The 27,808-nt window shown below is 42.1% G+C and overlaps 1 long non-coding RNA gene and 1 pseudogene across 1 annotated transcript; both read right to left on the minus strand.

Moving 5' to 3' along the window:
• Positions 1-27,689, minus strand: LOC134731898 (uncharacterized). Its single transcript, XR_010114609.1, has 4 exons — positions 27,606-27,689; positions 27,116-27,189; positions 22,881-23,011; positions 1-56 (listed from the first exon to the last, which is right to left on the minus strand). It is a non-coding gene; the product is annotated as an uncharacterized lncRNA (long non-coding RNA).
• Positions 6,021-7,804, minus strand: LOC129458156 (actin, cytoplasmic 1-like; annotated as a pseudogene).
• Positions 27,690-27,808: the final 119 nt, after the last annotated feature.

The raw sequence follows: 27,808 nt of genomic DNA on the forward strand, positions 1-27,808 counted from the left end.
TGCTGGGAGGCGGAGGTTGCAGTGAGCCGAGATCGCCTGGGCGACAGGGCAAGATTCTGTCTCAAAAAAAAAAAAAAAGAAAGCATTATTTTAAGAACCCTACAGGTAGGAAATCTTTTCATTGCCATATTCGTGAAATTAGTACTTTTGTTCTCCTCATTTTATGAATGAGGAACTTGAGGCACACAGAGAAGTTAAGTAACTTGTCTGAAGCCTCCCAGTTGGTAAGTGGCAGAAGCTAGAAGCTAGGATTTGAATCCAGAAGCTTTGAGTCCAGAGTCTACATTCTTAATCCCTGTGCTATTGTCCCTTTACCACTGTTCTATTCTTCAATACTTCTATACTGAGTATGAGAGAAGGCAAGGGGCCAGCTAGTGGGGATACAAAGGTAAGTAATTCAAAGCACATGCAATCTAGCAGAGGAAAACGTACCTACGAGCACATGAGTGAAATCAAATGCACTGGTGCTCTGGCTGAAGTCCACACAAGGGATAGTCACCTTATACCCTGACCCTCCCAGGATGAGACAGTCAGGAAAGCCCTCATTGGGAGGAGGGCTAATTAACTGAGTCCAAAAGATGAGCTCACCGTCTTTGGTTGGTTCAGTTGCTGTATTTTCTATTTCACTTATTTGAAGCCTTGATTTACTAGGAAAAATGTTTATTTCATTGAAACTAAGTTTTATTGTCTACTATATCCATAGCAATATGAAATATACAAGTAAGACATTGTATATGCTCTAGAGGAGCTTATATACTCAGGAGAGGGGAAATGAAGGCAGAAATAATAATAAGTATTTATAGCACAATTACTAGATGTCTGGCGTCATGCTCAGCCCTTTACAAACATTTCCTCATATTATCTTCATTAACCCTATAGGAAAGTACTATTATCTCTATTTTACAGATAAACTAAAGCTGAGACATGCTAACTTACTGACTGATTCAATAGACAACTTTCTAAAAACCTGCTATGTATGTGCTGGGTACAATTCTAAACTTTAGGGATACCGTGGTGAAAAAGACAGATAAGTTCCTCCTGCCCTGCCCTGCTCTCTAGATGTTTTTATTCTTTTTTGTTGTTGTTGTAGAGGGGCTCTCGCTCTGTCACCCAGGCTGGAGTGCAGTGGCATGATCACAGTTCACTGCAGCCTCAACCTCCCCTGGTTTAGGTGATCCTCCCACCTCAACCTCCGGAGTAGCTGGGACTACAAGTGCATGGTACCGTGCCCAGCTAATATTTTGGTATTTTTTTGTAGAGATAGGATTTGGCAACTGTTGCCCAGGTAGGTCTCAAACTCCAGAGCTCAAGCTATCCGCCTATCTCAGCCTCCCAAAGTGCTAGGATTATAGGCGTGAGCCACCATGCCCAGCTTAGACGTTTTTATTCTAATTGGGGAAGAGAGATGATAAACAAGTAAATAAGATAAATGCTACGAAGACACTAAAATAAGATGGTGCAACAGTGACCAAGGTGGGACATTTTAGAAATAATGATGAGGAAAGTTCTATCCAAAGAGATGACATTTGAACAGAGATCTGAGTGACAAGAAGAAACTATCCTCAGAAGTCCTGGATGAAAAGGGTCCCTGGTGGAGAGACGAGCAAACGCAAAAACCCTGGAGAAGTGAGGCTGGCATGCTGGAGAGGCGGAAGACAGGCCAGAATGGCCAGAGCAGAGGGCCTCACCCCAAATCACACAACTCATAAATAGCAGAGATGATTCAAATCTATGCCCGCCTAAGGTGAAAACCACTATGTAATATTGCCTAAAGAAACAAATGGAATGTTCTACGCATCGTCATCACTGGGTGTGTTTTTAGGTTAACCTGAGCAACATCCAAAGGCAAGGGAACATATGGAATCAAAAGTCGAAAGAGAGGAAACTCTTGCAAACAGAAAGGCTTCCTCTAAAACAGGAGATACAAAGACAAATAAGGCATTGTATGCACGAGCTGTATCAAACCCCGCTTCATTAAACTCTGGTCTTAATCTCTACCCATTATGCATCCTCAATTCTTTTTTTTTTTTTTTTTTTTTTTTTTGAGACGGAGTCTTGCTCTTTCGCCCAGGCTGGAGTGCAGTGGCGCAATCTCGGCTCACTGCAAGCTCCGCGTCCCGGGTTCACGCCATTCTCCTGCCTCAGCCTCTCCGAGTAGCTGGGACTACAGGCGCCCGCCACCATGCCCGGCTAATTTTTTGTATTTTTTAGTAGAGACGGGGTTTCACCGTGGTCTCGATCTCCTGACCTTGTGATCCGCCCGCCTTGGCCTCCCAATTCTTATCTTAGACTGGAATCCCTTGCAGGGGTGATGGAATGCAGCTTTGATACTTCAGATTAGAAGTTCAGATAAGCATAATCTAAAAATTTCTTCCTGCTTCTCCCAGGTGCCAGCAGAGAGTTTTTCAGTCTGAAGGGTTCACTCTTCTCATGGCTCCAAGAGAAGAGCCATCTGGGCAAGAAGGCAGCAGCCATCTGGGCAAGAAGTTCTGCAGGAGGTGGTGCAGAGCTGGCTAGTCAGGCTGTGATTAAACTGGTGTGTGAGTGGTAAGTTCAGACAGGAGCTGTTACTGAGATAGTAATCATAAAGTAAGTGGCAGAGAACCAAATTGTGGGCAGAGCAGGCTCAAGTTGCCAAGCAAGCTGTCATAGACAAGGAGGGCAGAAAACCTTAGCGAAACATAACACCACAGATGAATCTAAGACAGACCTGTTGTTCTGACACCTAGCTGGGTCAGATGAGCCCATTTTTACTCAAGTCAGCCTGGAGTATCTCCAGGCTAACTGGGTAGCTCTGCTCCAAAGAAATCTCAATTCGTATTAAAAGACTGGGCCCCTCCCTGTATCCAGGCACACAGATTGTCATACTCTAGCTCAGCTGGGAGAGGAAGTTTAGCCCAATTTCCCTGCTGATAGTTGGCATTAAAGAAGGTGCTTTTCCAGAGTGTGGTCTGTATGTTCTGCCTGCCTGATCTGTGGGTGGTAGGCAAAGGTGCACATCTACTCTGAGATCTATAAAAGCAGCTCTTCTGAAAAATGGGTTGAATTATCAACCGCATCCTTTCATGATGTGATTAGAAAAAAACCATGTGTAGTAGTAACAGGAACTACCTTTGATTTTTAAGTTCCGTGACAGATCTTGGAAGTATACAACATGTAATATCTTATTAAATCTCACAACAACCCTATGAAATTGATACTATTAATATTCCCAGTTTACAGATAAAGAAATTTGAACTTAGATAAGTAACTTATACAAGAGGTACAAGTGAGAAATAGTAACAGGTCACTCTAATGCAAAAGCCTGTGCTCTTCATTTTTTAAATCAACTTTATTGAGGTATAATTTATATACAAAGTAATGCACATATCTTAAATGTATAGTTATTTGAGTTTTGACAAATGTGTACACCCTTGCAAATACAAACAGATCAAGCTATATAACATTTCCTTCATCCTTATACCCCTTTGTATTAGTCTTCCCTACACTGGCAACCATAGATCTGCTTTCTGATGCCAGAGAGTAGTTTTCCATGTTCCAGAATGTCATATGAATAAAATGAAATAATATGTACTCTTTCGTGTTGCTCTTCTTTTGTTCAGCATAACGTTTTTGTTGTTGTTGTTGTATTTTGGGGGGAATTATAATTTGAAATTCCTGTACCCTACACAGATAAGTATCTGTTTCTCAAAGAGAGATTTCAATTTTGAGTCTCTCTCTCTCTTAATTTTTTTATTTTTTATTTTTTTGAGATGGAGTTTCGCTCTTGTTGCCCAGGCTGGAGTGCAATGGTGCAATCTCGGCTCACCACAACCTCCGCCTCCCGCGTTCAAGCAATTCTCCTGCCTCAGCCTCCCGAGTAGCTGGGATTACAGGCATGCACCACCACGCCCAGCTAATTTTGTATTTTCAGTACAGATGGGGTTTCTCCATGTTGGCCAGGCTGGTCTCGAACTCCTGACCTCAGGTGATCCGCCCACCTCAGCCTCCCAAAGTGCTGGGATTACAGGCATGAGCAACCACACCTGGCCTCAGTCTCGTTTTTATATACATTTAAAAAGTCATGGCCAGGCACGGTGGCTCACGCCTGTAATCCCAGCACTTTGGGAGGCCGAGGAGGGCGGATCACGAGATCAGGAGATCGAGACCGTCCTGGCTAACATGGTGAAACCTCGTCTCTACTAAAAATACAAAAAATTAGCCAGGCACCGTGGCAGGCACCTGTAGTCCCAGCTACTCAGGAGGCTGAGGCAGGAGAATGGCCTGAACCTGGGAGGCGGAGCTTGCAGTGAGCAGAGATGGCGCCACTGTACTCCAGCCTGGGCAACAGAGCGAGACTCCGTCTCAAAAAATAAATAAATAAATAATAAAAAGTCATATGAATAAGACTAAACCTTGCTTGTATTGTACAAAGCAGAATTGCCATCTGTTTACCTCTTACGGTGTTATGTTTTTTAAGTGTGTAAGGGTTTTCCCAAGCTTTATTGAGGAATAGCTGACAAATACAATTACATATATTTAAGGTATACAACACGATGCTTTGATATACATATAAATGGTAAACTGATTACCATGATCAAGTTAGTTAACACACCCATTACCTCACATAATTACCATTTGTGTATGTGTGGTGAGAACATTTAAGACTTACTCTCTTAGCAAATTTCACTAGTCAGCATAATCTTTTGAGATTCATTCATATTATTGCATATATTAGTAATTCATTTCTATTATTGCTAAATAACTTTCCACTATTTATATGTACCACGATTTTTGTACTCATTCACCTACAGAGAGATATTTGGGTTATTTCCTATTTCTCTGGCTATGGTGAATAAATAAACCTGCTATGAACATTTATGTACAAGCCTTTCTGTGAACACGTTTTCACTTTTTTTTTTTTTTTTTTTGAGACAGGGTCTCACTCTATCGCCCATGCTGGAGTGTAGTGGCATGATCTCAGCTCACTGCAACCTCCGCCTCCCAGGTTCAAGCTATTCTCCCACCTCAGCCTCCCCAGTAGCTGGGACTACAGGCACCCACCAGTATGGGCCCAGTTAATTTTGTATTTTTTGGTAGAGTCAGGGGTTTCACCATGTTGGCCAGGCTGGTTTCAAACTCCTGACCTCAGGTGTTTGATCCACCCACCTTGGCCTCCCAGAGTGCTGGGAGCCACTGCACCCAACCTGTTTTCACTTTTCTTTGATACATATCTAGTAATAGAATTGGTGGGTGCATGTTTACCTTTATTTTAAAAATTGGCAGACTTTTCCAAGATAGTTGTACTGTTTCACATTCCCACCAGCAATGTACAAAAGAGTTCTGGTGCTCCACATATTTGAGAACACTTGCTATTGTCTGATAACTTGTGATAAGCATCATTTCATATGCTTATTGGCCATCTGTATTTTTTTTTTGTGAAGTATCTGTTCAAGTGTAGGCCCATCTTTAATTGAATTATTTATTATTGAGTTGTAAGAATTTTTTATAGATTCTGGGAAAATGTCCTTTAACAGACGTGTATTGAGAACATTTTCTCCCAAAGGTGCATTGCTTTCATTTTCTTTTTTTTAATTAATTTATTAATCTTTCAATTTTTTAAATTTTACTTTAAGGTTTTGTTTCTTTTTTTTTTTTTTTTTTTTTTTTTTGAGACGGAGTCTCGCTCTGTCGCCCAGGCTGGAGTGCAGTGGCGCAATCTCGGCTCACTGCAAGCTCCGCCTCCCGGGTTCACGCCATTCTCCTGCCTCAGCCTCTCCGAGTAGCTGGGACTACAGGCGCCCGCCACCACGCCCGGCTAATTTTTTGTATTTTTAGTAGAGACGGGGTTTCACCGTGGTCTCGATCTCCTGACCTCGTGATCCACCCGCCTCGGCCTCCCAAAGTGCTGGGATTACAAGCGTGAGCCACCGCGCCCGGCTACTTTAAGGTTTTGGATACATGTGCAGAACATGCAGGTTTGTTACATAGGTATACATTTGCCATGGTGGTTTGCTGCACCAATCAACCCGTTATCTAGGTTTTTTTTTTTAAGGTGTGCACTTTTATTCAACTGGTCTCAAGTCAGTGTACAGGTAAGCCCTGTCTGCTTCCACCCACTCCCAGGGAGACCAAAAGCCTTCATACATCTCAAGTTGGGGGACAAAAAAGGGGGCCACAAAGGCTGATCATTCAAAATAAAACAAAATAAAAAAGTGTTAAGGTGAAGATTTTTAAAAATGTGCATTACATAATTTACATGAGAGCAATGCTGTCACCTCCCTTGTGTGGATATGGGAGAGGACTGGGCCATTCTTCTTAGAGAGAAGTGGGGTGGCTTTTAGGAGGGCAAGGAACTTCCTGTAACAATGCATCTCAATTTGGAATGACTATTTTTAAAAAAAGAACAACGTACAATCAATGTCCTCGGCCACATTGTAGAACTCTGGGGGATGCTCGCTCTGACAGACTGCTGTCACCTTCACTGTTCCAGTTTGTAAATCCTGAGTCCAGTCAAAAAAAAAAAGAAACAAAAAAGTAAATAAAGCCATGTGAATCTCATATTGTTTTCTGCTCAAGTTAGGTTTTGACAAGAAAGGGTGTAATGTAACTAAGTCACAGTCTGCCTAGAAGCATTTGCAGTGGACAACGGAGGGGCTGGACTCGTCACACTCCTGCTTGCTGATCCATATCTGCTGGAAGGTGGACAGAGGCCAGGACAGAGGTGCAGATCCACACGGAGTACTTGCGCTCGGGAGGAGCAATGATCTTGATCTTCATCGTGCTGGGGGCCAGGGCGGTGATCTCTTCTGCATTCTGTCCGCGATGCAGGCCAGGGTACATGGTGGTGCCGCCAGACAGCACTGCGATGGCATACAGGTCTTTGCAGATGTCCACGTCACACTTCATGATGGAGTTGAAGGTAGTTTCATGGATGCCACATGATTACATGCCCAGGAAGGAAGGCTGGAAGAGTGTCTCAGGGCAGCGGAACCGCTCATTGCCGTTGATGATGACCTGGCCATCAGGCAGCTCATAGCTCTTCTCCAGGGAGGAGCTGGAGGCCACTGTGGCCATCTCCTGCTCGAAGTCCAGGGCGATGTAGTACAGCTTCTCTTTGATGTCACGCACGATTTCCTGCTCAGCCGTGGTGGTGGAGCTGTAGCCACGTTCGGTAAGGATCTTCATGAGGTAGTCAGTCAGGTACTGGTCAGCCAGGTCCAGACACAGGATGGCGTGGGGGAGGGCATACCCCCCGTAGAAGGGCACAGTGTGGGTGACCCCGTCACCAGAGTCCATCACAATGCCAGTGGTACAGCCAGAGGCATACAGGGACAGCACAGCCTGGATGGTCACGTACATGGCTGGGGTGTTAAAGGTCTCAAACATGATCTGGGTCATCTTCTTGCAGTTGGCCTTGGGGTTCAGGGGGCCTTGGTCAGCAGCACAGGGTGCTGCTCGGGAGCCACACACAGCTCATTGTAGAATGTGTGGTGCCAGATCTTCTCCATGTCGTCTCAGGTGGTGACGATGCCGTGCTCAATGGGGTACTTCAGGGTCAGGATGCCTCTCTTGCTCTGGGCCTCGTCACCCACATAGGAATCCTTCTGACTCATGCTCACCATCACTCCCTGGTGCCTGGGGCGCCCCACCATGGAAGGGAAGACGGCCCGGGGGGCATCATCGCCCGTGAAGCCAGCCTTGCACATGCCGGAGCTGTTGTCGATGACGAGCGCCGCGATATCATCATCCATAGTGAGCTGGCGGCGGGTGTGGACAGGCAGCAGAGCAGCGAGGGCAAGGCTCTGTGCTCACCAGGCAGACATGGTCTTGGCGGTCCATCATCTAGGTTTTAAGCCCCGCATGCGTTAGGTATTTGTCCTAATGCTCTCCCTCTCCTTCACCCCCACCCTGGAAAGGCCTCAGTGTGTGATGTTTCCCTCTCTGTGTCCATGTGTTCTCATTATTCAACTCCCACTTATGAGTGAGAACATATAGTGTTTAGTTTTCTGTTCCTGTGTTAGTTTGCTGAGAATGATGGTTTCCAGTTTCATCCATGTCCCTGCAAAGGACATGAACTCATTCTTTTTTAAGGCTGCATAGTATTCCATGGTGTATATGTGCCACATTTTCTTTATCCAGTCTGTCATTGCTGGGCATTTGGGTTGGTTCCAAGTCTTTGCTTTAGTAAATAATGCTGCAATAAACATATGTGTGCATGTGACTTTACAGTAGAATGTTATAATGCTTTGGGTATATGCCCAGTAATGGGATTGCTGGGTCAAATGGTATTTCTGGTTTTAGATCCTTGAGGAATTGCCACACTGTCTTCCACAATGTTTGAACTAATTTACACTCCCACCAACAGTGTAAAAGCGTTCCTATTTCTCCACAGCCTTGCCAACATCTGTTGTTTCCTGACGTAGAATCGCCATTCTAACTGGCATGAGATGGTATCTCATTGTGGTTTTGACTGGCATTTCTCTAATGATCAGTGATGATGAGCTTTTTTTCATATGTTTGTTGGCTGCATAAATGTCTTCTTTTGAGAAGTGTCTGTTCATATTCTTTGCCCACTTTTTGATGTGGTTGTTTGTTTTTTTCTTGTAAATTTGTTTAAGTTCCTTGTAGATTCTGGATATCAGACCTTTGTCAGATGGGCAGATTGCAAAAATTTTCTCCCATTCTGTAGGTTGCCTGTTCACTCTGATGATAGTTTCTTTTGCTGTCCAGAGGCTCTTTAGTTCAATTAGATCCTATTTGTCAATTTTGACTTTTGTTGCAATTGCTTTTTGTGTTTTAGTCATGAAGTCTTTGCCCATGCCTATGTCCTAAATGGTATTGCCTAGGTTTTCTTCTAGGGTTTTTTATGGTTTCAGGTTTTAGATTTAAGTCTTTAATCCATCTTGAGTTAGTCTTTGTATAAGGTGTAAGGAAGGGGTCCAGTTTCTGTTTTCTGCATATGGCTAGCGAGTTTTCCCAGCACCATTTATGAAATAGCAAATCTTTTCCCCATTGCTTGTTTTTGTCAGGTTTATCAAAGAGCAGATGGTTACAGATGTGCGGTGTTTTTCTGGGGTCTTGGTTCTGTTCCATTAGTCCATATATCTGTTTTGGTACTAATACCATGCTGTTTTGGTTACTATAGCCTTGTAGTATAGTTTGAAGTCAGGTAGCATGATGCCTCCAGCTTTGCTCTTTTTGCTTAGGATTGTCTTGGCTATATGGGCTCTTTTTTTGTTCCATATGAAATTTAAAGTAGTTTCTTTTCTAATTCTGTGAAGAAAGTCAATGGTGGCTTGATGGTAATAGCATTGAATCTATAAATTACTTTGGGTAGTATGGCCATTTTCACAATATTGATTCTTCCTATCCATGAGCATGGAATTTTTTTTCCATTTGTTTTTGTCCTCTCTTATTTCCTTGAGCAGTGGTTTGTAGTTCTCCTTGAAGAGGTCCTTCACATCCCTTGTAAGTTGTATTCCTAGGTATTTTATTCCTTTGTAGCAATTGTGAATGGGAGTTCACTCATGATTTGGCTCTCTGCTTGTCTATTATTAGTGTATAGGAATGCTTGTGATTTTTGCACATTGATTTTGTATCCTAAGACTTCGCCAAAGTTGCTTATCACCTTAAGGAGTTTTTGGGCTGAGACAGTGGGGTTTCTAAATATACAATTATGCCATCTGCCAACAGGGACAATTTGACTTCCTTTCTTCCTATTTGAATACCCCTTATTTATTTATCTTGCCTGATTGCCCTGGACAGAACTTCTAATACTATGCTGAATAGGTGTGGTGAGAGAGGGCATCTTTGTCTTGTGCTGGTTTTCAAAGGGAAAGCTTCCAGCTTTTGCCCACTCAGTATGATATTGGCTATGGATTTGTTATAAATAGCTCTTATTATTTTGAGATATGTTCCATCAATACCTAGTTTATTGAGAGTTTTTTGCATGAAGGCATGTTGAATTTTATTGAAGGCCTTTTCTGCATCTATTGAGATAATCATGTGGTTTTTGTCATTGGTTCTGTTTATGTGATGGATTACGTTTATTGATTTGCATATGTTGAACCAGCCTTGCATCCCAGGGATGAAGCCAACTTGATCATGGTGGATAAGCTTTGGATGTGCTCCTGGATTTGGTTTGCCAGTATTTTATTGAGGATTTTCACATTGATGTTCATCAGGGATATTGGCCTGAAATTTTGTGGAGTTTTTTTTGGTGTGTCTCTGCCAGGTTTTGGTATCAGGATGATGCTGGCCTCATAAAGTGAATTAGGGAGATGTCCTTCTTTTTCTATTGTTTGGAATAGTTTCAGAAGGAATGGTACCAGCTCCTCTTTGTACCTCTGGTAAAATTCGGCTATGAATCCTTCTGGTCCTGGGCTTTTTTTGGTTGGTAGGCTATTAATTTCTTTCTCAATTTCAGAACTTGTTATTGGTCTATTCAGGGATTCAACTTCTTCCTGGTTTAATCTTGGGAGGGTGTATGTGTTCAACAATTTATCTATTTCTTCTAGATTTTCTAGTTTATTTGCATAGAGGTGTTTATAGTATTCTCTGATGGTGGTTTGTATTTCTGTGGGATCAGTGGTGATCTCCCCTTTATCATTTTTTATTGTGTCTATTTGATTCTTCTCTCTTTTCTTCTTTATTAGTGTAGCTAGCGGTCTATCTATTTTGTTAATTTTTTCAAAAAACCAGCTCCTGGATTCACTGATTTTTCGAAGGGTTTTTCGTGTCTCTATCTCCTTCAGTTCTGCTCTGATCTTAGTTATTTCTTGTCTCCTGCCAGCTTTTGAATTTGTTTGCTCTTGCTTCTCTAGTTCTTTTTTTTTTTTTTTTTTTTTTTTTTAGACAAAGTGTCACTCCGTCCCAGGCTGGAGTGCAATGGTGGGATCTCAGCTCACTGCAACCTCTGCCTCCCGGGTTCAAGCTATTCTCCTGCATCAGCCTCCCGAATAGCTGGGACTGCAGTCACCCGCCATCACACCCAACTAATTTTTGTATTTTTAGTAGAGATGGGATTTCACCATGTTGGCCAGGCTGGCCTTGAACTCCTGACCTCATGATCCACCTGCCTTAGCCTCCCAAAGTGCTGGGATTACAGGTGTGAGCCACCGTGCCTGGCCGCTTCTCTAGTTCTTTTAATTGTGATGTTAGGGTGTCAATTTCAGATCTTTCCAGCTTCCCGATGTGGGCATTTAGTGCCATAAATTTCCCTCTAAACTCTGCTTTAGCTGTGTCCCAGAGATTTTGGTACATTGTCCCTTTGTTCTCACTGGTCTCAAAGAATTTCTTTATTTCTTCCTTCATTTTTTTATTTACTCAAAAAAAAATGCTTTTTTTTTGCTTTCCATTTGCTTGGTAAATATTCCTTCATCCCTTTATTTTGAGCCTATGTGTGTCTTTGAACATAAGATGGGTCTCTTGAATATAGCACACTGATGTGTGTTGACTTTTTATCCAATTTGCCAGTCTGTGTCTTTTAATTGGGTCATTTAGCCCATTTACATTTAAGGTCAATATTGTTATGTGTGAATTTGATGCTGTCATCATGATGCTAACTGGTTATTTTGCACATTAGTAGATGCAGTTCCTTCATGGTGTCAATAGTCTTATATTTCGGTGTGTTTTTGCAGTGGCTGTTACCAGTTTTTCCTTTCCATGTTTAGTGCTTCCTTCAGGAGCTCTTGTAAGGCAGGCCTGGTGGTGACAAAATCCCTCAGCATTTGCTTGTCTGGAAAGGGTGTTATTTCTCCTTTGCTTTTGAAGCTTAGTTTGGCTGGATATGAAATTCTGGGTTGAAAAATTCTTTTCTTTAAGAACGTCGAATTTTGGCCCCTACTCTCTCCTGGCTTGTAGGGTTTCTGCAGAGAGATCCACTGTTAGTCTGATGGGCTTCCCTTTGTAGGTGACCTGACCTTTCTCTCTGGCTGCCCTTAACACTTTTTCCTTCATTTCAACCTTGGAGAATCTGATGATTATGTGCCTTGCGGTTGATCTTCTCAAGGAGTACTTTAGTGGTGTTCTCTGTATTTCCTGAATTTGAATGTTGGCACATCTCACTAGGTTGGGGAAGTTCTCCTGGATAATATCATGATTGATTCCATTCTCCCTGTTGCTTTCAGGTACACCAATCAATCGTAGGTTTGGTCTTTTCACATAATCCCATATTTCTTGAAAGCTTTGTTCATTCCTTTTCATTCTTTTTTCTCTAATCTTGTCTTCACACTTTTTTCAGCATGGTGATCTTCAATCTCTGATATCGTTTCTTCCGCTTGATTGATTCAGCTACTGATACTTCTGTATGCTTCCTGAAGTTATTGTGCTGTGTTTTTTTTTTTTTTCAGCTCCATCAGGTCATTTATGTTCCTGTCTAAACTGGTTATTCTAGTTAGCAGTTCCTGTAACCTTTATTAAGGTTCTTAGCTTCCTTGCATTGGGTTAGAACATGCTCCTTTAGCTCAGAGGAGTTTGTTATCACCCACCTTCTGAAGCCTGCCTCTGTCAGTTTGTCAATCTTATTCTCCATCCAGTTTTGTGCCCTTGCTGGAGAGGCATTCTGGTTTTTGGAATTTTCAGCATTTTTGCGCTGATTTTTCCTCATCTTCATGGATTTATCTACCTTCGATCTTTGAGGCTGATGATCTTTGGATGGGGTTTTTGTGTGGGGGTCCTTTTTGTTAATGTTGTTGTTGCTTTCTGTTTGTTAGCTTTTCTTCTAACAGTCAGGCCCCTCTTCTGCAGGTCTGCTGCAGTTTGCTGGAGGTCCACTCCAGACCCTGTTTGCCTGGATATCACCAGCGAAGGCTGCAGAACAGCAAAGATTGCTGCCTGCTCCTTCCTCTGGGAGCTTTGTCCCAGAGGGGCACCAGTCTGATGCCAGCCAGAGCTCTCCTGTATGAGGTGTCTGTCGACCCCTGTTGGGAGATTTAATGTGTAGCTTCAGCACATCTTTAACTCTCTAGTCAGCATTGGGGTTGGGGCCCACTTGAGGAGTCAGTCTGTCCCTTAGTAGAGCCGGTGTGCTGTGCTGGGACAATCCCCCTTGTCAGGATCAGCTGCTGTCTTCAGAGCCAGCAGGCAGGAAAGATTAAGTCTGCTGAAGCTGTGCCCACAGCAGCCCCTCCCCCCAGGTGCTCTGTCCCAGGGAGATGAGCATTTTTTCTGTAAGCCCCTGACTAGGGCTGCTGCATTTCCTTCAGAGATGCCCTGCCCAGTGAGGAGAAATCTAGATAAGCACTCTGGCCACAGCCGCTTTGCCGCACTGTGGTGAATTCCGCCCAGTCCATACCTCTCAGTCTCCTTAGCACTGTCAGGGGAGAACTGCCTACTAAAGCGTCAGTAATGGCCGATACCCCTCCTCCCCCAAACTCAATCGTCCTAGATTGACCAGACTGCTCCGCTGGCAGCAAGAGTTTCAAGCCAGTGGTTCTTAGCTTGCTGGGCTCTGTGGGAGTGGGACCTGCTGAGTGAAACCATTCGGCTCCCTAGCTTCAGCTCCCTTTCCAGGGGAGTGAATAGTTCTGTCTCTCTGGGGTTCCAGGTGCCACTAGGGTACGAAAAAACTCCTGCAGCTAGCTGGGTGCCTGCCCAAACAGCCACCTAGTTTTGTGCTTGAAACCCAGGGCCCTGGTGGTGTAGGCTCACCAGGAAATCTCCTGATGTGCTGATTGCAAAATCCATGAGAAAAGTGTAGTACCCGGGCGGGTAGCACAGTCCCTCATGGCTTCCCTTGGCTGCGGGAGGGAGGTCCCCTGGCTCCTTGCACTTCCTGGGTAAAGCAATGCCCCACCCTGCTTCTGCTCGCACTCCATGGGTTGCACCCACTGCCTAACCAGTCCCAGTGAGATGAACTGGGTACCTCAGTTGGAAATGCAGAAATCACCCTCTTCTGCATTGGTCTCACTGGGAGCTGCAGACCAGAACTGTTTCTGTTTGGCCTTCTTGGCCCCTCCCCTTCATTTTCTTAAGAGTGTCATTCAAAGAGGAGACATTCGAATTTTGATGAAGTTAAATTTACCATTTTTTCTTTTATGTGTTGTGCTTTTCGCATCCTAAGAAATCTTGCTTAACCCAAGGTTTCATTTTCTCCCATGTTTGCTTCTAGCACTTTTATATTATAATTTTAGGTCCATGATCCATTTTTAGTTATTTTGTGTATGTCTGGTATGGTTGACTGTGTCCCCACCCAAATCTCATCTTGAATTATAGTTCCCGTAATCCCCAGGTGTCGTGGAAGGGACCAGGTGGAGATAACTGAATCATGGGGCAGGTTTTTCCAATGCTGTTCTCATAATAGTGAATAAGTCTCATGAGATCTGATGGTTTTATAAAGGGCAATTCCCCCGCACATGCTCTCTTGCCTGTCGCCATGACTTTGCTCCTCACTCGCCTTCAGCCATGATTGTGAGGCCTCCCTAGTCATGTGGAACTGAGTCAATTAAACTTCTTTCCTTTGTAAATTACCCAGTCTTGGGTACATCTTTATTAGCAGTGTGAGAACAGACTAATACAATGTTGTGAAGTAAGAGACAAAGTTCTTTTTTTTTTCTATATGGATATCAGTTTTCCCAGGACAGTTTGTGGCATAGATGATCCTTTCCCTGTTTAATTATCTTGGCCGTTTTGTCAAAAACCAATTGACTGTATACATGCAGGTTTGTTCCTTGGCTTTCCATCCTGTCCCACTGATTTATATGTCTCACGATATCCATGCCCCCTTTCCCCTACAAAGCGTTCTCTCTTCAGTGCCCTGTCCCACAGGTTTAAACCTTGTCAGCAGCACTAATCTCTAATCTCCACCTCCTCAGGTCAGAGGAGTCCCCTCATGCTCTTTTTTTCTCTACCTAGTGATGTCATAGTCTAGTAATTGCTCCCAGATAGAGAGCCAGGGCAAATGGGGCTTACCCCATGCATTTTCTTTTCCTCGAGGATCACAATCCTGGACTGTCTTGTTTAATGCCTGAAAACAGTTGCCTCATATGTTTTATCTAGTTTTATGTTTGTTTATGGCAGGAAGGCTAGTCCAGTGCCAGTTATTGCATCTTGACCAGAATTAGAAGTTACAGCTTTGGCTCCTAACCATAAGTTGTACTGCCTCCTAAAGCTGAATGAAACCTTGCAGGAACTCTGAGCAGCAGCAGCAGCAGCAAGAGCAGCAGCTACAGCTTGTGAGTTCCCCAGAAGAGGCTGAAGCATGTCACTTTTTTTAGTATGCTCAAGGCTGCAAAAATTGAAGTGGGATAGGGTATGCATTAAAAATTCTCAAGAAGGATTTAATCATCTCTTAGAATTCCATGAGGACTGGGAGAGGTTTCTTTTGGTCAGCTTATCTGCTTCTTTATATGAACACAAATGCATAGGTGTTTGCTAACTATCCGATTTCTTCCCCAAATTCAAGGCTACCAAAAGTTCTAGGTAACCATAAAAAGGGCTGTAAATCACAGCCCTTGTGATTTTGAGGTAGGGCCCAAATACATGACGCAGGTCTAAACATCCTAGCAAGGACATACATGGAACCATACATAGTATCTTCTTGGGCTTCAGGTTAACTGACAGAACTCATTGAACTGGATAATAGGCTGGCTATTCCCGGAAGGAAAGGTTGAGATGAACTGAGGCCTCATAGCTACAAACTGGTACAGTCATTTCCGGTGAGTATATATGTAGGTTTCGATAAGACAATGGTGACTATTGAGTTAAAGATGTACTGAAGCTGCACATTAAATCAGGGGGTAAGTTAGCCTATGAACCCAAAACTGATTGAACCTAAAAATGGTGAGCGGTTTTTGCAGATCTTGGTGGACAATGGTAAGGTAAGTGGTCCCTTTCAGATAATGCCAGCAGCCTAAATCAGTTTTTTTTCATTTAAGCTTGAGAATAAGTTTCCAAAAACAAAGAAAGTACAGGGCAATAAACAAAAGGATTTTTCAACAGACTAGAATAAAACCTCTACCAAGTACGTTAGTTCTTGGGCAGGAAGACCTTCAGGACAGCAACAGATTGGTCCATCAAGAGGGCATGGTGGCTCATGCCTATAATCCCAATATTTTGGGGGGCCAAGGCAGGAGTATCGCTTGAGGCCAGGAGTTCAAGACCAGACCAGGCGATATAGCAAGACTCCATCTCTACAAAAAAATTTTAAAACTTAGCCAGGCATGGTGGTGCATGCCTACTGTCTCAGCTGCTTGAGAGGCTGAGTCAAGAGGATCGCTCAAGTCCAGGAGTTCAAGGCTGCAGTAAGCTATAATCATTCCACTGCACTCCAGCCTGGGTGACAGAGAAAGACCCTGTCTCAAAAAAAAAAAAAAGAGAGAGAGAGATATCAAAGACCTACTGAGTCTCTGTTAACAAATGTTTCTTAGACACAAGCAGGGGAAAATTAGCTCCTTTAGGGACCACGTAAGTCCACCTAGCTATGACCCTGAAATAAAGCCCACTTGGTGTTCAAGAATGTCAGTCCCTGAAAAGAAATAGAGTGGCTAAAATTATGGGTGCAGTGTCAAACAGAACCCTACTGGAAGCCACCTCTGCCACTTAATAGCCATGTGGTATTGGACAATGTAGTTAATCTCTGGAAGCCTCTATTTCCTCATCTGTAAAATGAGGAAAACATTTACTGTGATAACTAAAGGAGATGGTATATGTAAAATATTTGGCCAAGACCCTGGCCCATAGTAAGCATTCCATAAGGGGTAGCTGCAACTATTTTTACACAGTATTAGAGTCAGACCCCTCCCCACTCAGGACTACTTGCTGTTGGTATTGATTGGTAAAGCAAAGTCTTTGGGAAAGTCTGAATCTCTCTGTCCAGAGTCCTCGTCTCCCTTGGCTCTGAAGCCCAGGTCTCCATGGTATTCTTTAGATTCTTCATTCCCCAAGCAAAGTAGCTGTCCAGTCTTACCCCAAACAGTCTGCTATGGTGTGAATGTTCCTCAAAAATTTATATGTCGAAACTTAATTGCCAATGTGATACTATTAAGTGAGGCCCTGGCTGGGTGTGGTGGCTCACACCTATAATCCCAGCACTTTGGGAGGCTGAGGCAGGCAGATCACCTGAGGTCAGGAGTTCAAGACCAGTCTGGCCAACATGGTGAAACCCCATCTCTACAAAAATACAAAAATCATCTGGGCATGAGGTGGGTGCCTGTAATCCCAGCTACACAGGAGGCTGAGGCCAGAGAATTGCTTGAACCCAGGAGGCAGAGGTTACAGTGAGCCGAGATGGTGCCATTGCACTCCAGCCTCAGCAACAAGAGCAAAACTCCATCTCAAAAAAAAAAAAAAAAAGAAAAAAAAAGAAAGAAAGAAAAGAAGTGAGGCCTGTAAGAGGTGACTAAGTCATGAATGGGATCAGTGACCTTATGTAAGGGATAGTGGGAACTAGCATTTGCCCCTTTTGCCCTTCTACTTTCTACCATGTGAGGACACAGTGATTCTCCTCTCCAGAGGATGCAGCAGCAACATGGCATCTTGGAAGCAGAGAGACTGGGTCCTCACCAAACAGTGAATCTGCCGGTGCCTTGATCTTGGACTTCCCAGCCTCTAGAACTATGAGAAATAAATTTCTGTTGTTCATAAACTGCTCAGTCTCAGGCTCAGTCTCAGTCTCAGGTATTTTGTTATAGCAGCACAGACTAAGAATCTTTTTTTTTTCTTTATGAGATGGAGTCTGGCTCTGTCGCCCAGGCTGGGGTGCAGAGGTGCGATCTCAACTTACCACAACCTCTGCTTCCCAGGTTTAAGTGATTCTTGTGCCTCAGCCTTCCAAGTAGCTGGGATTACAGGCACGCACCACCATGCCCAGCTAATTTTTGTATTTTTAGTAGAGGTGGGGGTTTCATCGTGTTGGCCAGGCTGGTTTTGAACCCCTGACCTCAGGTGATCCACCTGCCTCAGCCTCCCAAAGTGCTGGGATTACAAGCGTGAGCCACAGCGCCTGGCCAGAATTTTTAATTCAAGTCATTCCCTCACAGGTCTATGCCTTCTCAAAACCCTACACGGCTCTTTCTAAGCCTCAGTTTTGTCTTTAAGTGGGGATAATAATGCCTATTTTTCCTACTTCACAGGATTGCTATGGGGATCAGATATTATTATATAGGTGAAGTGAAACCTCACAGAGAAATGGGAGACTGAAGTCAAAATCATTGACTCAACTCAAGAAACAACATCTGAAGAGATGCCGGTGCCTTGACCTTGGACTTCCCGGCCTCTAGAACTATGAGAAATAAATTTCTGTTGTTTGTAAACTCCTTAGTCTGTCTCAGCTATTTTGTTATAGCAGCACAAACAAACTAAGAATCTTTACCCCTTTTGAATCTAGGGAGATGCTGGTTCTTGAGTTGAGTCAACCATTTTGGAAAATAATAAAAGGGTGTCTTTCAGGAAAGAGCAAGCAAGTGAGCACAATTCAGGCCACCCACCACAGCACTGGAAGAGGAAAAGAAAAGACAACCTAGCTACCAACTACCAAAACGGTCCAAGACCAAGATAGGGTGCATAGCAAGTGGTCAACTCTGTATCTAGAACCCAAGCAGTTAACTAGAAGGCTGGGAAATGAGATCATCCAGCTGTTCACTCAGTGTGCTTCAGAGAAGAGGTACTTTCTACAACAGAAGGGCTGCAAAGAGGGCAGGTAGAATCTCTGGGTGTGGGTGTTCTAACTGCAAACAAAATGCCACCCAGATGCCTCAAGCAGCAGTAGCAGCACGATGTACTGAAATAATCTAGGGGCAACTAGGGCACCCATGGAGTGGCTGCTAAGAAGCAAGTCAGGATGTGTAGGAACTGGAGGTTTGTAAGACAGCCCCAGGGAATAGCAGACTTATTATTTCATCTCAGGTATTACATATGTGAAATATGTACATGTTTTTGCATATGCTACATATGCAGATATGTTTCACATATGCTGCATATGCAGATATGTTTTGCATATGCAAATATGCAAACACGGCAAAATGTATACATTTATACATATAGTTGCAATAAGCTTATGAAAAATTGAATTAACAATTAAGTTATAACAAAACATTTGCAAAAATAAACTTTCAGTGGATTAAAAAATGACGTTTTTTATAATTGTGAATTCTATAAAGGCATTACTTTTTACATTTTAACATCATTGTTTTATAAATCTGAATAAGGTTTTTGCCAATGACAAAGTATACATGGTTACTCAACTTTCCCAGTGAGCCTGTTTCTATCATTATCATGTGCACAAAAATTGCCACCACGTGTAACTTGGAGGTGAAATTATTTACCTCTCTTCTGAGTGTCTTTTTTTTTTTAAGTCAGAAAGATCTCTTCATGAAAATTGTTTCAAAAAAAAAGATCATATGAGGCTGGGTGTGGTAGCTCAAGCCTATAATCCCAGCACTTTGGGAGGCCACAGCAGGTGTATCGCTTGAGTCCAGGAGTTTGAGACCAGCCTGGGTAACGTGGTAAAACCTCGTCTCTACAAAAAATACAAAAATTAGCCAGGCATGGTGGTGGGTGCCTGTAGTCCCAGGTACTCAGGGAGCTGAAGTGGGAGGATCACTTGAGCCTGGGAGGTCAAGGCTGCAGTGGGCTGAGATGGCACCACTACACTCCCGCCTGAGACTCTGTCTCAAAAATAAATAAATAAATAAAGATTATATGCTAAACCAATAGGAGTAAGTCATTGAATAGTTAATGATATTATGAGATTATTGTAAATGTAAGAGTAATAATAATATTGTGGTTATTTTTTAAGTTCTCTTCTAGTTATACATACAGAACTATATATGGGTAAAATTATATGAGATCTGGGATTTGCTTCAAAATAACAAAGGATGGAAGAAGTAGATGAGGGTGTAAATGAAATGAGATTGGTCTGGAGTTGATAATTGTCGAAGATGAGAAATGGGCATAAAGGGGTTCATTATATTATTCTATTTTTGTATTTTTGTATAGTGTTTCCATTTTTTCATAATAAAATGATTTTTAAAAGTAAGGACATGTCTTCCAATATTTAAGGAGCCACAGCATAGAAAAGGGCTTAGATTCAATGAGTAGAAATCTCAGGAGGAAGTTTGAGTTAACCAAGAAGGAAATGTCGTGCCTTGAGAGGTCATCACTAGGAAGTGATGATGACTTAATGGTTCTAGGCAATAATCTAGGCAATTGATGGCAGCTAACATCACAGATAGGTAACCAGACTTTATAAGCCTCCTGACAGAAGTATGCAACACAGTCTATGAAGTGCTATTTAAAAAAAAAATGGCTTTATTGAGTATATTAGTTTGCTGCTGTAACAAATGTCCATAAACTTAATGGCTTCAGACAACACAAACTTATTATTTTGCAGTTATGTGGATTAGAAGTCCACTATGGGTTTCACTGGACTAAAATTAAGGTGTCAGCACACTATACCCTTTTCTGGAAGTTCTAGGGGCGAATCCATTTCCTTGCTGCTGGCAGAATTCAATTCCTTGTAGATGCAGAGCCAACATCCCCATTTTCTTGCTGACTGTAACATGATGGCTGTTCCCAGCTTCTAGAAGCTGTTGTTTTCCTTCACTCACAGCCTCTACCTTCAAAGTCAACTCAAATCCCTCTCCAGTGGCATCCTTATGGTCAACTTTTCTGCCTCTTCTTCCACTTTTAAGGACACTTGTGATTACATTGGGCCCACTCAGATAATCCAGGATAATCTGTCTATTTTAAGGTTAACTGATTAACAAACTTAATTCCATCTGTAACCTTAATTCCTTTTTTGCCGTAGAGGGAACATATTCATTCACAGGTTCTGGGGATTAAGACTTGAATATCTTTTAGGGCCATTATTCTGCCAACCACATTGAGGTACAATTGACACATAAAAAATTGCAGTATTTAAAGTGACAACTTTGACACATGTACAAGCTGGTGAAAAGATGTCACAACAATCAAGATAATGAACATGTCCATCACACCCCAAAGTTTCCTGGTGCCTGTTTGTCTTAGTTTATTCAGGCTGCTATAATAAAATACCTTAGATGGGATGATTTATAAATAATAGAAATTTATTGCTTACAGTTCCAGAGGCTGGGAAGTCCAAAATCAAGACACCAGCAGATTTGGTGTCTGGTAGGGACTCTCTGCTTCATAGGTGGCACCTTTTTGCTGTGTCCTTACATGGCAGAAGGAGTGAACAAGCTCCCTTGGGCCTCTTTTGTAAGGGCACTAATCCCTTCATGAGGACAGAGCCCTCATTACCTAATCCCCTCCCACAGACCACACCTCTTCATATTATTGCATTGGGGATTAGGTTTCAACCTAACATTCAGCACCCTTTGAAATCCCTACCTCTTTTTTCTTCCACCCTGACTCCATCCCCAGGTAGCCACCATCTGATTTCTCTCATTATAGATTACCTTGCATATACTAGAATTTTACGTAAGTGGAATCATACAGTATATACTTAGGGGAGCTGGCTTTTTTCACTTAACAATTATTTTGAGATTTATCTATATTTTTATGTATCTCAATATTTCATTTCTTCTTTGTTGTTATCATGATTGTTAAGTAGTATTTCATTGTCTGGATGTACCACAATTTATTTGTCCATTAATCTCTTGATGAACCTTTGAGTTGTTCTCAGGTTTGAGCTATTTCAAATAAAGCTGTTAGGCCAGGAGCGGTGGCTCACGCCCATAATCTCAGCAATTTGGGAGTCTGAGGCAAACAGATCACTTAAGGTCAGGAGTTCAAGACCAGCCTGCCCAACATGGTGAAACCCCGTCTCTACTAAAAATACAAAAATCAGCCAGGTGTGGTAGCACACACCTGTAATCCCAGCTACTTGGGAGGCTGAGATGGGAGGATCGCTTGAACCCAGGAGGCGGAGGTTCCAGTGAGCCAAGATTGCACCATTGCACTCTAGCCTGGGTAACAAGAGTGAAACTCTGTCTCAAAAAAAAAAAAAAAAAAAAAAAAAAAAAAAAAAAAAAATGAATAAAGCTGTTACGAACACATTCATGTATTCGTCTGCCTAGACACATCATGTTCTCATTTCTTTTGGGTAGATAAGTAGGAGTGGTCATATAGTAGCTATATATTTAACTTTTTAAAAAGCTTTTAAACTATTTTCCAAAGTATTTGCACCATCTTATGTTCCACCAGCAGTGTATGCGAATTCCAGTTACTCCACATTCTTGCCAACACTTGGTATGGTCAGTCTTTTTTCATTATAGCCATTCTAATTAGATTACTAGTTAGACAGTGATGTTTCATTGTGCTGTTAATTTGTTTTTAACATAAAAATTTAAATACATTAATGCAAGTAATTTTCATGATTAATTTCATAATTTTTTATTAATGTAATAATCATTTGTTTATTAATTAATTAGTTTAAATAAATTAAATTAGATCATTTACTAATGACTAGTGATGAGGATCTTTTCAGGTATTTACTTGCCACCTATTTATCTTCTTTGGTGAAATATATCTGTTCATATCTTTTATGCATTTTTAAAGTTGGGTTGTTTGTTTCTGTATTATTGACTTTTGAGAGTTATTTATACATTCTGGATATAAACCCTTGCCAAAAGCAATCAAACCTGAAGGATTAAGCCTCTGATCTAACTACTGGCTTACAGGAAATATAGGGGACCAAACAACAGGTTAGATCAGCGGTCCCCAACATTTGTGGCATGAGAGACCAGTTTTATGGAAGACAATTTTTCCACAGATGCAGGCGGGGAAGAGGGATGGTTTCAGGATGAAACTATTCCACCTCAGATCATCAAGCATTAGATTCTCATACAGAGCATGCAATCTGATCCCTCACATGTGCAGTTCACAATAGGGTTCATGCTCCTATAAGAATCTAATGCTGCCACTGATCTGACAGGAGGCAGAGCTCAGTCAGGCATGCTTACTTGCCCACCACTCACCTCTTGCTGTGCGGTCCCGTTCCTAACAGGCCACGGACCGGTGGGTTAGATGATACCCAGGAGACACAATTAGAAAAATCCAAAAGATGAGAAACTCTATAGGTCACATGGTTCCATTTCTTCAAAAGCACCTTGCAAAGGAAAGAGAGAGTGAGAGAAGGATATAGGAAGAGCGCACAGATCAAGAGACTGTGTCTGCACTTTATTTGAATCCTGATTTAAATATGAAACTATGGGGAGAGGAAGAGAGAAGAGAATTGAATTGGGGAAATGTAAACACTGACTGGATATTTGATGATAGTAAGGAATCATTGTTTTTTGTCACTGCAAGGATAATGTGAAATTTCTTCAAAATAATCAATAGCCAGTGGGAGCAAGTAGAAGTAAGGATATAGATGAAATGATGTCCATGCACTAGTAGTTGAAGCTGTGATGGATATGTGAAAGATCATGATGCATTTACTTTTGAATATGTTTGAATTTTGTTATTAAAAAATTTTAAAGCAAATCAAAAAAAGTAATTATTCATTTCACTCCAGCATAGACAAGCTGAAACTCAATGAGCCAATGAGAATCCATCTAAGAGAGTTATATAAAAATAGCAAAATAAACTCAAAGAAAGCAGAAGGAAGGAAATAATTTAAAAAATGCAAATTGTAAACAAATATACAAGACAGAAGAACAACAGAGTCAAACTTGGCCCCTTTGGAAACCCCAATCAAATGATGAACCTCTGATGATAATGATCAAGAATAAAAAAAGAATGTTCAAATAACCAACATTGTAAATGAAGAGGGAAATATCTTAATAGAAACTGAAGACATGAAAAATATTTTAAAAGGACGCTTTGAACAAGTTTACGCCAATGAATTTTCCAATTTAGGTGAACTTGGCTAATTCCTAGTACAGTACAATTTACCAAGCTAATTGATGAATAATTAGAAAACCAATAGGATTCTAAGATGTACAACACCCCTACTAAGAAAAGTATAAGCCATTATTGAGAAAAATTAAGAATGATGTAATAAATGAAAGGATGAAATTGTAAGACTGAATATTTAAAATATTTCCCCAAAATTGATCTATATATTCAATATTATCTCAACCAAAATCCTAACAAGTATCTGTGCACGTGTATGTGCATGCACAAGTGTGTGTGTGAACTGACAAATCGGTTCTAAAATGTATCTGGAAATACGAAGTGACACAAATAGCCAAAACAATATTTTAAAAGAAGTACAACTTTAAAATGACTATTACTAAGTGAAAAAAGCAGATATGAAAAGGCTACATACTGTATGATTCCAACTATATGACATTCTGGAAAAGACAAAACTATGGAGACGGTAAAAAAATCAGAGGTTGCCAGGGGTTAGGGAGGAGGGATGAATAGGTAGGGGGAAAAAAGTAAATTATTTTAAAATAAACAATGACTTAGAACATTTACTGCCCAAATACTCTCACAGAAAAATTACCAAAGGATAGAAATGAATAAGGAAGCTGGGCATGGTGGCTCAACGTCTGTAACCCCAGCACTTTGGGAGCCCAAGGCCGGCGGATCACTGGAGGCCCAGGTGTTCAAGACCAGCCTGGCCAATGTGGCAAAAACCTCGTCTCTACAAAAAATACAAAAATTAGCCGGGTGTGGTGGCTCACGCCTGTAATCCCAGCTACTCGGGAAGCTGAGGTGGGAGCATTGCTTGAGCCCAGGAGGTCAAGGCTGCAGTGAGCCACGATCACACCACTGCACTCCAGCCTGGGTGACAGAGTAAGAATTAGTCTCAAAAAAAAAAAAAAAAAAGAAAGAAGGAAGGAAGATACAGAATATGAAAAATAAGAATGAACAGAAATATTGGTAGTACATGATAACACAGTAATGTGACACATAATGACATTTCAATCAACAATGGACTGCAATACAACAGTGGTCCCATAAAATTGTAATGAAGCATATATAGAAATCTGATATGTGGCATTTGGTATTGGCATTGCAGATCAAGTGGGGGAAACGATCAATATTCAGTAATAGTGCTGGGACATTTGATTTTCCATATTTAAAACTACAAATAAATTTAAAAATACCATCTAGGTTTTTGTAAGTACACTCTTTGATATTCGCACAATGACGAAATCACCTAACAACTAATTTCTCAGAACATATCCCTGTCATTAAGTGATGCACGACCGTATAGCTAAATACAAAAACGTATTGACCACTAGTAGTCAATTAACAATAATAATAATGGGGCTGGGCGCGGTGGCTCATGCCTGTAATCCCAACACTTTGGGAGGCCAAGGCGGGTGGATCACTTGAGGTCAGGAGTTTGAGACCAGCATGGGCAACATGGTGAAACCCTGTCTCTACTAAAAATACAAAAAAAAAATTAGCTGGGCGAGGTGGCGCATGCCTGTAGTCTCAGCTGCTTGAGAGGCTGAGATATGAGAATCACTTGAACTCGGGAGGCAGAGGTTGCAGTGAGCTGAGATCATACCACTGCACTCCAGCCTGGGTGACACAGTGAGACTCTGCCTCAAAAAAAAAAAAAAAAAAATGGTAATAATAATAATGGGCTTTGTAGGTTTAAAAACAAACTGAACCAAATAACTATATCAGACTAAGTATGGGAGTGCAGTTTGGAAGGAAGTTGAAATGCACTAAATTCTTGCCTCATTCAGGAAGAGGATATAAATACTGATTAACTTTAAACTTTGTTAGGAAAAAAAGGGTATGGATGTTAAAAATTTAAGGAAACCACCAAAATATTGAACCTAGTATTATAATAAGAAAACAATTTCTATTCAATGGAAGACAAAAAAAAAAGAGAAAAAAGCATGAGAAAAAGAAAACACAAAATTAGATAGTAGTGACAAGTCTAAATACATTAGTAATCACTATAAATGTAAATGGTAAACATGCTAATTAAAAGACAGACTCTTAGATTGGATTTTAAAGTTCCAGTTAAATGATCTTTTTGTTTGTTTTTTGAGACAGAGTCTCGCTCTGTCACCAGGCTGGAGTGCAGTGGCGCAATCTCGGCTCACTGCAACCTCTGCCTCCCGGGTTCAAGCGATTCTCCTGCCTCAACCGGGTAGCTGAACTACAGGCACGCGCCACCACGCCCAGCTAATTTTTGTTTTTTAGTAGAGATGGGGGTTTCACCATGTTGGCCAGGATGGTCTCGATCTCTTGACCTCATGATCTGCCCACCTTGGCCTCCCAAAGTGCTGGGATTACATGCATGAGCCACTACGCCCAGCCTAAATGATATTTGTAAGACATACACCTTACCACTTATAAAAAGAGAATTAATACCACAATTTTAAAAATCACATAATTTAAAGAAATAGCAATAAAAGAAATAAAGAAGGATATTTCATATTTAACCCACCAAGAAGACACAACAGAAAATATCATGGAAAAAGTTTATAAAAATTAGATTCGAGAACCTTCTCTTCCCTAGAACTTCACTTATTTCATTGCTCTGTACATTTCTTTGAACAGTTTGAGATTTCTGTCCTTCATATGTCTCTCTATATTTAAATATAGTACAGTACTAAAATATATTTTGGCATAAAAATGATTCAGGAACTTTGAGGAATCAATACTAAGAAAGACAATGAAAGATAAGCAAAGCCAGGGGCCTCTTACTCCCTGTAGAGAGAGGGGGCTAGATCACAGCAACTCCCATGCAGGCACAATGCGTTTGTTAGCATATAGTGCTATAGGGTGCAGGGGAAGGAGCTAGCTCTCATTAGAAGGGGTCAGAAAGCTGGGCACGGTGGCTCACACCTGTAATCCCAGCACTTTGGGAGGCCAAGGAGGGCGGATCACGAGGTCAGGAGATCGAGACCGTCCTGGCTAACACGGTGAAAACCCGTCTCTACCAAAAATACGAAAAATTAGCCGGGCATGGTGGCAGGTGCCTGTAGTCCCAGCTACTCCGAAGGCTGAGGCAGGAGAATGGCGTGAACCCGGGAGGTGGAGCTTGCACTGAGTGGAGATAGTGCCACTGCACTCCAGCCTGGGCGACAGAGCGAGACTCAGTCTCGGAAAGAAAATAAGGGGTCGGAAAAGGGCTTTCTGGAAGAAGTGGTATGGTAGGCAGAATTCTAAGAATGACCCCCCCCTCCGCCCCGCCAATGTCCCCTCACCCTCGTATAATCTCTTCCCCTTTGAGTATGGACAGACTCTGTGGATATGAAGAGATACCACTCCCAGGATAATGTCGTCTTACATGGCACAGTGAGGGCTTGTCCAGGTGGGCCCAATCTAATCACATGAATCATTTTAAAGCAGAGTTTTCTTCAGCTGGTGGTAGAAGAAGTCAAGGAAATTCAGTGTGAGGGGGGTTTGACTTGAGGAAGGTCCTCTGTTGCTGAGATGGAAAAGGCCCCTGGAAAGACCTGGAGCAACTCCTGCCCAACAGCAGGCAAGGAGACAGGGACCTCATTTCTGCTGAATCTGGCCAACAACCTGGAGGAGCTTGGAAGCAGATTCTTGCCCAGAGTCTCCAGGTAATAGCACAACCCAAATGACACCTTGATTTCTACCTGGTGAGACCCTGAGCAGAGAACCCAGTTGAGCCTGCTATGACTTCTGACCTCTGGAACTAAAAGGTAATAAATGGCTGTTGGTTTAAGCCACTGTCCTAGTCCACTTGTGCTGCAGTAAACAGAATACCTGATACTGGGCATTTTATAATGAACAGAAGCTTTTTGGCTTACAGTTCTGGAGGCTGGCGATCCTAAGGTCAAGGCGCCAGCAGGCTTGGCATCTGGTGAGGCCATTCTCTTCTTCCAAGATGGTGCCTTTCCCGCTGTGTCCTCTGGAGGGGAGGAAGGCTAGGTCACATGGCGGGAAGTGGAAAGGCCAGGAGAGTGAGCCCACTCCTGAAAACCCTTTTATTAAGACATTAAACCCACCCATA

This window comes from Symphalangus syndactylus, chromosome 19 (assembly GCF_028878055.3).
Source record: "Symphalangus syndactylus isolate Jambi chromosome 19, NHGRI_mSymSyn1-v2.1_pri, whole genome shotgun sequence".
Taxonomy (NCBI): Eukaryota; Metazoa; Chordata; class Mammalia; order Primates; family Hylobatidae; genus Symphalangus; species Symphalangus syndactylus.